General features: G+C 41.5%; 1 protein-coding gene across 1 annotated transcript in view; it reads left to right on the top strand.

Moving 5' to 3' along the window:
• LOC128653797 (ABC-type organic anion transporter ABCA8) overlaps positions 1-15,523 on the top strand; it is a 669,484-nt gene that overhangs the window by 44,083 nt on the left and 609,878 nt on the right. The window lies entirely within an intron of this gene.

Here is a 15,523-nt window from a genome sequence, read left to right as displayed (position 1 = left end):
AATAGCACTATTACGAGCAAACTCTGCCCAAGGTAACAGTTCAGACCAATTATTGTGGTGATCTGAGACATAGCAACGGAGGAACGGTTCCAGAGCTTGATTAGACCGTTCCGCAGCCCCATTGAATTGAGGGTGATATGCCGAGGAGAAGGAAAGCGGGATCCCCATTTGAGCACAAAAGGAACGCCAAAATCTGGAGACAAACTGGCTACCCCGGTCCGACACTATCTCCTTGGGTAACCCATGTAAACGGAAGACCTCCCAGGCAAAAATTGAAGCAAGCTCCTGAGTGGTAGGCAGCTTCATCAAGGGAATGCAATGTGACATTTTAGAAAAACGGTCAACCACCATAAGGATAACAGTATTGCCATTGGAAATAGGGAGCTCGACAATGAAGTCCATGGAAAGATGTGTTCAAGGACGCTCAACATTAGCAATAGGTTGAAGAAGACCCACAGGAAGACGTCGAGGAGTCTTATTCTGTGCACAAACTGAGCAGGAGGCAACATACGCAGCAACATCAGAACAAAGACCTGGCCACCAGAATTGTCGAGTGACAGACCAAATCATTTGGTTCTTGCCTGGGTGACCTGCGGCTTTAGGATAGTGGTAAGTGTGCAAAAGTTTAGCTTGAAGATTCTCAGGAACAAAACACTTACCACTAGGTTTCTCAGAAGGTGCATTGGTTTGTGCAGCCAGGATCTCCTCCCCCAAGGGAGAAGTCAAATTAGTACGTATGGTAGCCAAAATATGGTCAGGAGGTATAACAGGAGTAGGTACAGACTCCTCCTTGGACAGAGGCGAAAATTGTTGAGAGAGGGCATCAGCCCTAACATTCTTACTACCAGGCAGGTAGGAGACCACATAAATAAACCGAGACAAAAATAGCGGCCATCTGGCCTGTCGGGGCGACAAACGTTTTGCTTCAGATAGATAAGTTAAATTCTTGTGGTCAGTAAGAATGAGCACTGGCACGCTAGTACCCTCGAAAAGATGCCTCCATTCCTTAAGTGCCAAAATTATGGCCAGTAATTCCCTGTCGCCAATTTCATAATTGCACTCCGCTGGAGACAATTTCTTAGCGAAGAAACCACACGGATGCAAGGAACCGTCAGGCGTAGGACGTTGAGACAAGAGGGCACCTACTCCAGTCTCAGACGCATCAACCTCAAGAACGAAAGGCAGGACAGGGTTAGGATGAGCCAGAACTGGAGCGGCAGCAAAGGCATTCTTAAGACTATCAAAGGCCTTAGTGGCAGTAGGTGACCAATGGAGTGGATCATTCTCTTTACGGGTCATGTCTGTGATAGGTTTGACCAAGGAAGAAAAGATTTAATAAACTTTCTATAGTAATTGGCGAACCCCAAAAAACATTGAATAGACCGAAGACCAACTGGGCGAGGCCACTGCAGAACTGCAGATAACTTGTCAGGATCCATGGAGAACCCTGCAACGGAGATAACATAACCTAGGAAGGTTACTTGAGTCTGATGGAACTCACATTTCTCGAGTTTACAAAACAGGCCGTTCTCGCGTAGTCTCTGAAGAACCCGTGTAACATCAGAACGATGAGCCTCAAGTGTGGGTGAGTGTATGAAGATGTCGTCTAAGTACACCACAACACACTGTTGCATCATATCTTGTAGGACATCATTAATAAATTCCTGAAAAACAGCAGGAGCATTACATAGGCCAAAGGGCATTACAAGATACTCATAATGCCCGCTCCTGGTGTTAAATGCTGTTTTCCATTTGTGGCCCTCCTTAATCCTAACGAGATTGTATGCTCCTCTCAAATCAAGTTTAGTAAAGACCGTAGCTCCCTTGAGGCGGTCAAAGAGTTCTGTAATAAGCGGAATAGGGTAAGCATTCTTAATGGTAAGATGATTAAGACCCCTATAATCGATACATGGTCTTAACTCGCCACCCTTTTTCTTCACAAAGAAAAAGCCAGCCCCGGCAGGAGAGCAGGATTTGCGGATGATCCCCAGCGACAGAGCATCGGCAACATACTCCTCCATAGCACAATTCTCTGCAACAGACAGAGGGTACACCCGGCCCCGAGGAGGAATGGCTCCGGGTTGCAGGTCTATTGCACAATCGTAAGACCGGTGAGGAGGCAACGTACCAGCACGCACCTTGTCAAACACATCTAGGAACTCTCGGTACTCCTCTGGCAATTGAGATACCGAAGAAGTGCACAAGACTTTAACTGGTTTCCGAAGACAAGTGGAAATACATTGCGGGGACCACAACAAAATTTTGGACTGGGATTGTGCTTTTGGAGCCAGGGATAACCCAGAACAACTGGAAAATGCGGAGAGTTTATCACCTGGAACTGGAGGGTTTCAAAATGGAGAGCCCCAACAGCCATGGACAATGGAGCAGTTTCGTGAGTAACGAGTGCGGGCTGAAGGGGCCTGCCATCAATGGCCTCAATAGCAAGTGGAACGGACCTAGGCAAAACAGGAATGTAGCGCTTTGATACAAAAGCACTGTCAATGAAATAGCCCGCAGCACCAGAGTCAACAAGAGCCTGAGTGACTATGGAGGAGTCCACCCAGGAAAGGAGAACCATGACTAAAGGTTTTTCTTTAAGCGGTTCCGGGGACAAGGATAAACCACCGAAGGTCTGCCCCAGACAGGACCTTAGGTGTGAGCGTTTCCCGGCCGTGTAGGACAAGACTTCAAAAGGTGGCCCTGTAACCCACAATAGAGGCAGAGCCCCTCCCTCCTCCTAAAGGCCCTCTAGATGCGTGAATCCCAGATGCATCGGCTCAGCAGTACCTGGTGACTCGGGACCAGGAGGCATGGGAGGAGAGGGAGGCATGGGTGGAAACAAACACGTAGGAGACAACGGAACAGGAGGCTTCCGCAAGCGCTCCTTGAAAGAGGGCCTCTCTCTGAGTCAGATGTCAATTAGGATAAAAAAAGACACCAATGCCTCGAGATCCTCTGGTAAATCTCTGGCAGCAACTTTGTCTGTAATCGCATCAGAGAGCCCATGAAAGAAGGCGGCAACAAGGGCTTCATTGTTCCAACCTACCTCTGCGGCAAGCGTACGGAACTCAATAGCATACTGAGCAACAGATCTTGTACCTTGCTGAATGGACATGAGTCATTTAGCAGCAGAGAAGGAGCGAGCCGGAACATCAAATACCCTTCGAAAGGAGGCCACACATTCAGGGTAATTTGAAATCACAGGTTTATTAGTCTCCCACAAGGGATTAGCCCAGGCAAGAGCTGTGTCAGAGAGTGACGAGATGAGAAATCCCACCTTAGCTCTGTCAGAGGGAAATGCCTGAGGTAACATCCCAAAGAAAATGCCCACCTGGTTCAGAAACCCTCTGCACTGAATAGGATCGCCTCCATATCGCTGAGGTAGAGGTGCAGAACCCGACATGCTCCTGGTAGGACTAGGTGCAGCAGCGGAAACAGGAGCAGCCATAACTTGCGGGACACTTTGGTCCAAATGTGCAGTGCGAGTCAGCAGGGTTTGCAGGCCTAGTGCAAATTGATCCTGTTCATCCATCCTGGAAATGATGGCAGGTAAAGGTGGATTATTAGCACCATCAAGATTCATGGCCTTTGCGTAATGTCAGGGTGCCAGGAATCAGACTGGGACGAGAAGTGCAAAAATAATCACACCTTTATTAATAGCAAAAAATAATAAAAAGTCCACAAGCCAAATAACAAGCCAGGGGTACAAACCAGAGCTGGTAGTCAGACGAGCCGAGTCAGGAGCCAAAGCGAATAGTCACACGAGCCGGAATCAGGAAGAAGGAAACAGCAGAGTCAGGAACAAGCCAGGGATCAGGAACCAGGAAGGATGTCAGGCAGCCAGGTAATACACAGGAACTCTCACAAACAGGTCTGAGATAACGCAAAGGCAAAGCATACTGAACAGAGGCCCTTTAAATAATAAGTGATGACATCACAATTCTGAGACTGCATCCTGTCTCACATGGATGATGCACACCAGTCTGGCCATAAAAGGAAGTGCAGTAAATGAGCAGCATCCCCCACAATGCACCATAGTCATGAAGAGAGGTGAGTAAAATGGCTGCCAGCAGCACATGGCAAACACAACAGGGAGAAAACCCTGACATTGAATCAGATTGGCAGATGTCATAAATGATGTGATTATGCATATTCGAATCAAAAGTGGTGGAAAAATTCACTACACCCTGTTCCAAATTATTATGCAAATTCTATTTCAGTGTCACAAAGATTAAATATTTTTTTTTTCAGTTTAACTCATGGATGGCATTGTGTCTCAGGGCTCTTTTGATCACTGAAAACAATCTCGGACACCTGTGATAATTAGATTGCCAGGTGAGCCCAATTAAAGGAAAAACTACTAAAGGAGGGTGTTCCACATTATTAAGCAGAGCACCATTTTCAAGCAATATGGGGAAGAAAAAGGATCTCTCTGCTGCCGAAAAGAGTGAAATAGTTCAATGCCTTGGATGAGGTATGAAAACATTTGATATTTCACGAAAACCTAAGTGTGATCATCACACTATTAAGAGATTTGTGGCTGATTCAGAGCACAGACGGGTTTGTGCAGATAAAGGAACATTGAGGAAGATTTCTGCCAGATCCATGCATCGGATCAAGAGAGCAGCTGCTAAAATACCATCATGACAAGAGAGCTGGTCGGCCCCTTTAGGGTCCCCGAAGATGTAAAGATGACCTCTGCAAAGTATGTGGAGTTCCTGACTGACCAATTCCTTCCCTGGTACAGAAGGAAGAACTATGCTTTCCGTAATAAAATCATCTTCATGCATGACAATGCACCATTTCATGCTGCAAAGAATACCTCTGCATCAATGGCTGCTATGGGTATAAAAGGAGAGAAAGTCATGGTGTGGCCTCCATCCTCCCCTGACCTCAATCCTATTAAGAACCTTTGGAGCATCTTTAAGCAAAAGATCTATGAGGGTGGGAGGCAGTTTACATCCAAACAGCAGCTCTGGATGGCTATTCTGACATCTTGCAAACAAATTCAAGCAGAAACTGTCCAAAAACTCACAAGTTCAATGGATGCAAGACTTGTGAAGCTGCTATCAAATAAGGAGTCCTATGTTAAAATGTAATGTAACTTGTTAAAATGTTTAAAAATGTAAAATGTTGTTCAAAGTTTGATTGAAATAGCTTTTGATTTCAGTAAATATGCTGCAAACACAACAAATAACAATTATCAGTTCTTTACAACCTATAAAGTTTTTGAAACTTACTGTGCGTAATAATTCCGAACAGTGCATTGTAAGTTTTTTATTTAAAAAAAAAAATACTGTTTTCATTAGGAGGTTTGTTCAATAAAATTTGAATTGTACTCTTAATAGTTGATAACATGAGAATTATGTTGACTGATGTTTACATCAATTATTTAGGTAAATGAGAAAGATATCATTGGCATAATAATTTGGAACAGGGTGTAGTGTGTGGGTTATTTAGGAGTTTGCATCATAATTGGTGCGAAAAGTGTTGAGTCAAATATGGTGCGAAGTGGAGAGTGGGACTTGTATTACATGGCTTAAACATGGTGCACATAGATTTTTCACAAAAAATAATAAAGAAGTTAGCTATATTATGTTGTGTATTTGTTTCATTTTTATCTTTATATCTATTAGTGCAACAAGTTTTGGGAAAAACTTTGCACCATATATGTAGAAATAATATAAGCCCCTTGCTTTGTAATGAGAGTCAAAGTTGTAGCATAATCCATAAGTAGTAATGTATTTTTCATTTTTATCCCTATATCTACTAGTGCACCAAATGTGGAGCAATAATATTGTTTGATTTAGAAAGGGTATACAATTTTAATAAAGTTTCTAATTTATTATGTAATATACTTCATTCTCTTGCAGCATTGAACATAAGCTTTCTGTGTTTTTAGACTCCCATTGAGTTCTATGGCATCCGCGACCTCAAGGGTGGAAGATTGAAAACTAGGTACGCTCAGTAGGAAAAGTCACGAGCGTAACTGTAGAATTTTTTATAACGTTGTGAGAGCTTCAAATAGTGTCGATTAGGAGGGCGAATGAAAACGAATCCACTTGAATACCAAAGTTTTCCACTCGCATCGATCTGTGTCGGATTGAGATCGCGGTATCGTATTTTACGTCACAAATTTCAACATTTGCCGATCTTGACACTTTGATACTGCGGATCAATCTCGCGACAATTACGACGCAGAATTCCAGAGTATTTTCAGTTGATGCTTTGATAAAAACGCCTCTTGAAGTGGTCTCTGACTATTTAATCTTGTTAATTTCATTAACTATTGGCTAGATTACGAGTTTTGCGTTATGAGTGAAAAAGCCTCATAAAGCTGCTTTTTCACTACCGCTCGTATTATGAGTCTTGCAGGTATAGCTGTACCGCACACTTTTTTGGCCGTAATGCAACGTAACTACCGCACCTTTCAAAAAGTCCTTTTTCAATGGGACTTCCATAGCGCCGGTATTACGAGTTTTGCCTGGGAGGCCAAAAAGTGAGCGGTTCACCCTATACCGTCAACATTTGTACCGCCATCTAAAATCAGTAGTTATGAGTTTTACGTTACAAATCTGTAGCATAAAACTCATAACTAAAGTGATACAAAGTACACTAACACCCATAAACTACCTATTAATCCCTAAACCGAGGCCCTCCCGCATCGCAAACACTATAATAAAATGATTAACCCCTAATTTGCCGCTCTGGACATCGTGGCCACTATAATAAACATATTAACCCCTAAACCGCTGCACTATTGCATCGAAAACACTAGTTAAATATTATTAACCCCTAATCTTCCGCCCCAACGTCACCGCCGCCACTATACTAAAGTTATTAACCCCTAAACCTAACCCTAAGTCCCTAACACCCCTAACTTTAATATAATTAAATTAAATTTAAATAAAAATTACTATCATTAACTAAATAATTCCTATTCCTATTTTTTTTGTAATTTAGTTAATTGTATTTAATTAATGTAATTTATTTAATTGTAGTGTAATGTTAGGTGTTAGTGTAAGACAGGTTAGGTTTTATTTTACAGGCAAATTTGTATTTATTTTGACTAGTTAGCTAGTTAATAGTTAATAACTATTTACTAACTAGTCTACCTAGTTAAAATAAATACAAACTTACCTGTACAAAATAAATAAAACCTAATTAGTTATATTGTAGCTAGCTTAGGTTTTATTTTATAGGTATTTAATTTTAACCAGAAGTTATTTAGGTATTAATTGTAATTTTTATTTAGATTTATTTTAATTATGTTAAAGTTAGTGGGTGTTAGGGTTAGGGTTAGACTTAGGGTTAGGTTTAGGAGTTAATAAGTTTAGTATAGTGGCAGCGATGTTGGGGGCAGCAGATTAGGGGTTAATAAGTGTAGGTAGGTAGCGACGACATTGGGAGCGGACAATTAGGGGTTAATAAGTGTAATGTAGGTAGCGACGACATTGGGGGCAGCAGATTAGGGGTTAATAAGTGTAGGTAGGTGGCAGCAATGTTGGGGTGGCAGATTAGGGGTTAATAAGTGTAATGTAGGTGGCAGTGATGTTGGGGGCTGCAGATTAGGGGTTAATAAGTGTAATGTAGGTGGTGGCGATGTCTGGGGCGGCAGATTAGGGTTTAATACGTGTAATGTAGTTGGCGGCGATGTCAGGGGCAGCAGATTAGGGGTTTTTAGACTTAGGGTTTATGTTAGGGTATAAACACTGGTATTTGTGTGCGGTATAGAGCTCAACGCTGCCATATTGCCTGCTAACGCCGGGTTTTTGCAAACCTGTAATAGCAGCGCTATAGGGAGGTGAGCGGTGACAATAACTTGCAAATTATTACTAGGTCGCTCATAAAGCAAAACTCATAATCTGACCGTATAACAGTAATTGATTTTCTCAGTGTTGCACCAGAAATACATCCACACACATCTACATACACACACATACAAATACACACACATAATTACATGCATATATACATATTCACTCACATACATAAGCAAAATTGCAAAAAAACATTTAGTAAAGGGTAGTAGGACCATGATACAGTAAAAGACACAATTTATATTCCACAGAGCTGTCATCCCTGTGAGCTGGATGCCGGTGTAGTATATAATCTGACCCTTCACCCTTGTCAGAGAGATTTCTAACACGTCAGCTTCACTGGTCACAGCTGAAGGGACTCGAAACACTATGAACCAAGGGCGTATTATGGCCTAGGCCAACAAGGCCGGTGCCTAGGTCAGCAGATTTGGGAGGGGCAGCACATCTGCCCTAGCCTCTCTCTAAAAGCCAGCACACAGTACAGTGAGCGATAAAGTGCAGGCTTTTACAGAGAAGACAAGGCACGTGCGCTTATTAAGGTCGCTCTTCACAGGCAGTGCTCTTTTAAACCGTTGCTTCATTTAGAGTCACTAGCATTTTTTGCTGCAGTGGAAGCATTCTTGGTGAGAAACTTGCCCTAGGATATACTTACAAGGTGAGGCTGGAGGAGAAGACCTTGTGCCGATATGCTGCCTCCCCTTATCATCTGTGGTGAGTATGCAAGCGCAGTGCTTATTGCAGGTGTTAGCAGCTAACAGACTGGATGCGTCTGTGCACTGCTTAGATCAGCTTGTGATGTCTAATCATAAACTCTCAGCGCTAATGTATGTTAGCTACTAATAGCTAGCTTTCTCTGCATTCATGAAGCCAAGGAGTAAATAGTAAACGGACACTTAAAAAGTTTCATTACTTGAATGATGGTAATTACTGTATGTTGTTGCATGTAAAGGGCAGTGATTGTTTCAAAGTGTATTCTTCTTTACCTCCCTTCCTCCCCTTTCTCCCTCCCTTCTTCCCTCAACTCACTCCCCCTCCTTTCTTTCCCTCACTTCTTTTTTTCCCTTCCTCCCTTCTTTTTTTCCCCTACCTCCCTCAACTCCCTCCCTTCTTTCCCTCCCTCCCTTCTTTCACTCCTTTCTTTCCCTCCCCCCTTTTCTCTTCTCTCTCTCTCCCTCCCATCTTAACTTTCTCTCTCTCTCTCCCTCCTTTCCTTTCTCTCCCTTTTCTCCCCTCCCCTTCTTTTCTCTCCCTTCAACCCACCTGTATGCAAGTGTTTTGCTAGCCCATTTTCTTTTGAATTGTTATAAAAAAAAAAAAAAAAAAAAAAAAAAAAAAAAATTTTACACATTGACCCAAAAAAATATTAAGGGGAAGAAAGGCCTAAAACCTTTGGGTGAGGGGTAGCAGAATTTTGAGTGCCTAGGGCAGCACAAAACCTAAATACGCCACTGCTATGAACAGCTTTAAATGTGCAGCGTGCATTGCCACTGCACAGGGATTTTAAAGCCGATCTATCTGCATTAGATAACAGCAACGTGCACAGCATGCCTCTCTAAAATGTACATGCCAGCCCCAGAGACCCAATGTGAAATCTCCCTGGCCAGGCCAGCCCTTATTAGAGGTATCGCTAACTGCTATAGCCGCTCCCTTAGACTATAAAAAGATCCACTTTCTGTAATTGGAGAGTGGCTCCGCCTCCTTAGCTTCTATGAGGCGCTTTCTAAGGCAATTTCTTTTATTCAGCCTCGTATGCTGTCTGTCAAAGTAACTTTTGCATCAGTACTTGCGGTGATGGTGGGCGGGGCTAAGGAAACTGGCGGCCCAACAGCGGCACCGATCAATTTGAGCCACAGTGAAGCACTCTGTGCACAACAGCTGCACTGATTAGTTTGAGCCTCTGTGAAGCATTCTGTGTGGTTATGGTGGGCGGGGCTAAGGTAACCTGCGGCCTGATTAGCTTTATTTATTGCGGTTGTGATATCCATTGAAAGTATAGAGCGATGTCGGCCGCACTAACCCTTCTCTGGTAAATCAGTTTTACAGTGGACTTAATATCAAGTTGCACGCTAATGTTAGTGTAGTCAAAAGATACTGCTTATCACTTCCTGTGCTATCATTAGCACTTGTAATCTAGGCTTTAGTGTGTACTATATTACAATTAATGTTATGTTAATTTTCTTCCATAGAATTGCAGTTTATTAATTAAAACATTCCAGGTTTCAGTCTGTGTAAATACCATACTTGTGTGAGTTTTATTGTATGTTGATATTTCTACTAACTTCTTTTATTTTAATATCATATTAATAAATTAAAAAAATAACATACTACTAAAAAATAAAAATAAAATAATAAACATTAAAAAAATGTATTATCTCTCTGAAAACTTGATCGCATTTAGGTTGTTTTTATACATTACTGTGATGATTTAATACTTTTATATACTTTTTAAAATAATGTTGTGTTTGACTGGATTGCAGAACATCTTCATTAAGTTAAAAACTTTTTTGCTAAAATGTTTGCATAAATTGTTTTCAATTGTTTAAAAGATAATTTTTGTTCTGCATACATCCAGCCAGTGATTTTGGGTTGCCTGGTGTCCAATATTGAACCAGAAAGTCCAGTATTTTAGGAAGCTGTCCAGTAAAATATTCACAAAAATACTGTACATTTAAATGTCTATCGGCTAGATTCCGAGTTTTGAGCGCTATAGGGAAATTAACTAACGCAACAAAAGTGGCGTTATTTAATTCCCAATAGCGCTGCCTTTACAAGTTTTAAAAAACCAGGCTTGTGCAGGCGATATGGCTGCGTTGAGCTCCATACCGCACCAAAAACAAGCGCTGTGTTTGACGTGCTCGTGCACGCTTTCTCCATAGACATCAATGGCGAGAGCGGGTCAGAAAAAAGTCTAACACCTGCGATCTTGGAAAGAAAAGCACTGTAACGCAACCCCATTAATGTCTTTGGGAAAAAAGAAAATACGATTTAAACCTAACACCCTAACATAAACCCTGAGTCTAAACACCCCTAATCTGCTGCCCCCAACATTGCCGATGCCTGCCTTCAGTCAGGGCCGCCATCAGGGGGTGACAGGGGTGACAGCAGTAAGGGGCCCGGCCGGGATTGAGGGCCTGGGGCCCACTGCTAACATAGCAACTTTTCTTTTTTTTTTAAGACGGGCCGGTTTTGCCCAGTGATGTCACTGTCTCCAAGCTCTGCCAACCCACCCACCCTTGCCTGAGACATCTGGCTGCTGGACTGCCTGAGTGCTGTGTCACTCAAACTCAAGGACTCCTATTACTCTAGTACTCACTCCTCCTAGTTTGATTTTTTTTCTGTTGAGCTGGTTTACCGCCATCTCTGATGTATAGCGGGAAATTAGCTCAACAGAAAAAATCGAACTCTGCTCCCAGACCATTACAGAGGAGGTTAGCTGGGCTGCTTCACCAGCAAAACTTAAAAAAGTAAATTGTGATTGGCTAGGGGGCGGGGACTTGGGGAGAAGGAGCGGGATGATAGCATGCGCCGCTGCGCGGGACAACTGGCCACCTACAGTTATTAACCCCTAATCTGCCGCTCCCAATATCGCCGCCACCTAAATAAAGGTATTAACCCCTAATCTGCCGCTCCTGATATCGCCGCCACTATACTAAAGTTATTAACCCCTATTCCCCTGCACCCCAACATCGAGTGCTGGACTTTCTCTGTGTGCTGTATTAATTTGTATTGTAATTTTCCCTATGGGCCTTGCACCCAGACCTGTCTGGGGTTAACTGCCTGTGACTCTGGGGACAGTGCAGCTTCCTGAGAGTGTTATTGTGCACCCAGGGCTGTGCATGTTGCAGGGTCATGTGATGTGTACCCAGTCCGGTCTGAGAGTGCAGTCCCCTTCCGTGTTTTGTATATGTCTAGGGTGATTACATTAGCCTGTGCACCCTTCACTTGTTCCCAGTTTGTTGGATTGAGAGCTTGCATTATGTGGCTGTTTAGGGACTCAGGTTTTGGAAGAGACCTTGACGTGGTACCTGGGCTTATCCCATTTGGCCAGATGCGGTAACTAACTCTTCCATTTTTGCTTTTAATCTTAGCTGAGAGGTTGTAAGTGAGTGCTGGACTTTCTCTGTGTGCTGTATTAATTTGTTTTGCCATTTTCCCTATGGGCCTTGCACCCAGACCTATATGGGGTTACTGCTTGTGACTCTGGGGACAGTGCAGCTTCCTGAGAGTGCTATTGTGCACCCAGGGCTGTGCATGTTGCAGGGTCATGGGATGTGTACCCAGTCCGGTCTGAGAGTGCAGTCCCCTTCTGTGTTTTATATATATATATATATATATATATATATTCATATACATATTTCCCAATAAATAGATATATTAGTCTAAAAATCATCACGTATATAGAGAAATATTTATTTATAAAAAAATAGAACATATTCCATTGTGCAAAAAAATTCTCAATATGAAATATTCGCATTTTAACGTATACTTTTCGAGGAGAATACGCCATGGGCTTTGCACAACATATTAGGGTTTTTGTGTTTTTTTTTCTGTCTTCTCCATTGAGTTCTATGGGGAATACGTGAATGCGCACGCAATATTTTGTAACTTGTAATCGCTGGGCAACCCCAAATGCGAAAAAGCAATAACGTGTGTAGTATTTTCGCAACTGATTTGCCGTGCGACTTGTAATCTTCCCCCCAAAGTGTTAAATGGAAAAGGATTCCTATGCCTTAATACATAAAAATATGATGCAAAAATAATGAGGGGTAGTCAATGGGGTCAATCTCTGTTTACATGTGTTACTGGATGTGACCAAAGAGGTATAATTGTATGTTACTGGCAGCCAAAGGCTATAATGATTGCTAATGAAAAATATACATGTTAGGCTTGAGAGTGGAGTTTAAGGAAGAGCTTTGATGGGAGGGTAGTGTGTGACCCCACAGACCATCATGTCCATTCACCTAGAAATTGTCTTGTATTTTTATAGAGGACAGTTGGCAGCCATATTGGCAATATAGTGATATGTCAGATGCACGTTTACCTTGTACACGTAATTTGAGCACTATCACTGAAGCTTAGGGCCAGTGATATAAAGCTCTGGTTAGATTATCTAAGAAGTCTCAGCAATACTGAAAGGTCCCTTAAAAGAGTTTTAGAAAGACAAATTTTAGCTTGACACATGTTTATCTAGATATACAGGGTTCTGTATGTCAAGGGAAGACATTTATATTACAATGTAATAATCATATAAAAAGTCCCCAAAGATTTTGCTTGATTATTCTATTTGCTTCATACATATGCATGCTTATAAAAATGTATTAGTATTTTTCAAATATGACCTTTATGTCTCATGTAATTTTCTACTTCTAATGGGATGAATTTGAAGTGTCTGTTTTTTAAATCTACAGATAAAAACCTTGGATGCTTTTGAGCTTCATATTCTTCACAATTTATATTTATGTACTCAGTCTTGTAAATTCATTTATCAATAAAAAAATCTTATAAAAAGTAAACAAATTTATAATATATATAGGTGGGGTCTTTAAGAAGGGGATCTTTAAGAAAGCCTCTTTACCCCTAGCTCTAAATCGGCCTCACCAACATTAAACATCACCACGTCTTCTGCCACATTTGGTGATGTTGACATCCAGTATGGCAGGGGGTACATGCCCATGTGTAAAACTAATGTTACATTCAAAAGTGTTGTCCAGGGTACAAAATTATCATGTAAAGGTGTGATTTAAGGGATGTTAAACAGTAAATCCAAGCTAGGCATTAATGATATATAATGATGTATGATAGATTGTTATGTACCCAATTGTTAGTGGCAACCATTAAAGGGACATTAAAAAAAACTCTTGTCAATGTGTAATCTTTGTGTATTGTCCCACTCTTTTTAGAGAGGTTTTCAAAATGCTACAAATTGCCTAAACCAGCTATTTAAGGGTACAGTCTACTTTAGAATTGTTATTGTTTAAAAAGATAGATAATTCCTTTATTACCCATTCCCCAGTTTTGCATAACCAACAAGGTTATATTAATACACTTTCTACCTCTGTGATTACTTTGTATCTAAGCCTCTGTAGACTGCCCCCTTATTTCAGTTCTTTTGACAGACTTGCATTTTAGCCAATCAGTGCCCTCTCATAAGTAACTCCACTTGCTTGAGCACACTGTTATCTATATGGTACACATGAACAAACGCCCTCTAGCTGTGAAAACCTGTCAAATGCATTGAGATAACAGATGTTCCCGTACTGCTGAGCGACACTGGAAGAAATCTCGGAGCTCAGCTGACTTTCTTCACTACAAGTTCATCCTGAACCCCTACTATTCTGCCCTAAAACTTTATAAGCAACAATACTTCTCTAATCTCATCTCTACTCTTTCCTCTAACCCAAAACGTCTGTTTTCAACGTTCAATACTTTTCTCTGCCCACTCCCACCTCCTAATACAACTTCTCTCTCAGCTCAAGATTTTGCCAGCCACTTCAATAACAAAATTGACTCCATCAGAAATGAAATTACCTCTCAACTTACTACCAATTTCCCACCCCCTCAAAAGTTCGCAACCATTCAAAACCCAAATACCCTTAAATTTAGCTCTTTGCCCCTGAAGAAGTTCCTGCCCTTATACTGTCCTCCCACCTCACTACCTGTCCCCTTGACCCTATCCCCTCACAGCTACTCCCCTCCCTCTCTTCTACCCTCACCCCCATACTCACACACATTTTCAACCTCTCCCTCAGCATTGGTATATTTTCCTCATTTCTAAAACATGCATTGGTCACACAAATCCTCAAAAAACCTTCCCTCGATCCAACCTCCCTATCCAACTACCGTTCTATTTCCCTACTCCCTCTTGACTCAAAACTCCTTGAAAAGCTAGTATATGAACGTCTATCCCATTTCCTTACACTATACTCTCTTCTTGACCCACTGCAATCTGGATTTCGTCCCCATCACTCCACAGAGACAGCAATTGTCAAGGTTAGCAATGACCTACTTACAGCAAAATACAAAGGCCACTTCTCTCTGCTTATCCTCCTTGATCTGTCTGCAGCCTTTGACACTGTTGACCACCCTCTTTTGCTCCAAACCCTCCAATCCCTATAAATGTTATCCTGTATACCAACTATGTTTATAGTGCTGCGGAATCTGTTGGTGCTCTACAAATACCTGTTAATAATAATAACAGGCGGCCTTTAAGGGCTTAGAAACCTACCTAGGTTTATCTTTCAACAAAGAATACCAAGAGAACAAAGCACATTTTATGATAAAAGTGAATCGGAAAGTTGTTTAAAATTGCATGGCCTGTCTGAATCATTAAAATTGAATTTTGACTAGACTCTCCATTTCATTTGCAGATTACAGTATTTGATTTTAGACATCTCTATAGAGCATGAGGCAAACACAATTTTTATGCAAAAGGAAGAGGTGTTTAAAGGGATATGAAACAGTACTCCTTTAGTAAAAACAAATATGTTAAATCAAAGTAAAATGTGTAAAATAAAACAGAAACCCAAAAAACAACCAACTTGTAAAAGAAACTCTTAACAATTCTCAGTGTAGCCCCTGTCCTCAGGAAAATAAGAGAGGTGAAATGTTGGACGCTTAGGTTACTTTCTGTTGCTTCTGAGCATGCACATGTTTGACTCCATGTTTACCAGCTCATGTTACTCTAGAAGTTTTATGAAGAGCTA

This window comes from Bombina bombina, chromosome 1 (assembly GCF_027579735.1).
Source record: "Bombina bombina isolate aBomBom1 chromosome 1, aBomBom1.pri, whole genome shotgun sequence".
Classification (NCBI taxonomy): Eukaryota; Metazoa; Chordata; class Amphibia; order Anura; family Bombinatoridae; genus Bombina; species Bombina bombina.
Note: the sequence above shows the minus strand (reverse complement) of the source record. Positions and strands in the feature narration are given on the sequence as shown.